Source organism: Hipposideros armiger, unplaced genomic scaffold, assembly GCF_001890085.2.
Source record: "Hipposideros armiger isolate ML-2016 unplaced genomic scaffold, ASM189008v1 scaffold_1486, whole genome shotgun sequence".
Lineage (NCBI taxonomy): Eukaryota > Metazoa > Chordata > Mammalia > Chiroptera > Hipposideridae > Hipposideros > Hipposideros armiger.
This window is the reverse complement of record NW_017732836.1, coordinates 221,528-223,088: the sequence shown is the minus strand read 5'-3', so window position 1 is coordinate 223,088 and position 1,561 is coordinate 221,528.

The window sequence follows — 1,561 nt, the reverse complement described above, 5'->3', positions numbered from 1 at the left end:
CCCGTCCTGCCCTCGTGGTGGGGGGCGTGTGGGGGCAGGACAGGCTCTGGAGCCAGACAGAGCGGGCTTTCTGACCTGTATCTGCCACTTGGTCTTCTGGGCAGGGCTTACTTGTGTGCTCCAGGTTCTGCAGCTGCTCCAGGGGGTGATAGAGCCCGTTTTGTGCCAGCGACAATTCAGCAAGATCCAGTGTGTGGAAGTGCTTTGTAAAGTGGGTAAGCCTGACCAGCCACAGCTGTTCCCAGCAGCTCAGTGGCTTTGCAGTCAGACTGGCTGGATTCACTGACCCTTTCTGTGCCTCAGTTTCCTAGTCTGTAAACGGGGATGACACTGGTTGTGTTAGGATAGATGAGCTACTATTAGTAAAGTGCCCAGGAAGGACCTGGCAGGGTGGTGAGACCGATGGCTTTAACATTTGGGGACATGGATTCCCACCAGGCGCAGAGCCAAGTAGGTAAAAGCAGAGGTGCTGGAACTCGGTGCAGGGTTCTCGCTTGGTGGCTGCCCACGTGCTGTGTGGCTTTGGGTGACGCAGTTGACGTCTCTGTGCCTGTGTTTATTTTCAGTAAACTAGAGGTCATAGAATTCATCACCCTCAGTTGTGAGGTTTGAATGGTAGAAAGCACTAGTAACTAATTGTTTTTTAAAGATAAAAGCCTGTGCCTTTAATGGCGGAGCAGGCTACTTGAGGGGGATGAAACGGTGCCCTGAAACGGTGAGGAGGAGTGGGTGCCCTGAATGCCGGGCGGTTGCCGGGTCCGCTGTGCTTCACCTGCTTGTTAGGTGATCGAGAACTTGCCGTTGTAGACGCCCACCATGCTGCCCACCATCTCAGGTCGGATGATGTCCTGCAGGTGCGTCTTCACCCCCTGGGGCTTCTCCACAGGCGGTGCCTCCTCCTTGGCCGTCAGCAGCGAGTGTGGCTTCCTCTGCCGGCCGGGTTCAGCGGCCGCAGAGGCTGGGCTCTGTACAGCTGCCGCCGCCGCTGTGCATGGGCCGTCCAGCAGCTGGCCGAGGCCTGCGCCACGGTAGATGAGCTTGTGGAAGGTCCACTTGCTGGTTCTTCAGAAAGCTGGTAACAGTAGTAATGGAGAAAGTGACTAATGCCAGTATTTTGGTCATTATTTTGCCTGATACTGAAATACCAGTATCAGTATATTTTGTTTTTAAAAAGCTAGAATTCACAAGATTAAAAATCCGTGAGGTAAAATATTTTATACTTCAAATACATTTGGTAATGTAAAGCCTCAAACAAAACAGGAATTTAGAATTATATTTTAAACATCTTATTCTAGTAAATGATTAGCAGATATAATGTTTAAAAACCACGTAAAAATGAAAGCCGTCATGAAGAACAGAAAAGTCAGATTTTTGATCTTTGTAAAAACACAAACAGGAAAACAGTGCATCAGCGTGGTCTTTGTTGAATCACAAATACCTTTGAGCCATAACTTCCAGCTGCTTAAAGCTCTCCAAGTACATCTTTGGAAATGGAAAGATGAGAAGGGATAAATACGCTTTCCTCTGACTCACTCGTGTTCAAAGCCCATTTCTTTGATAA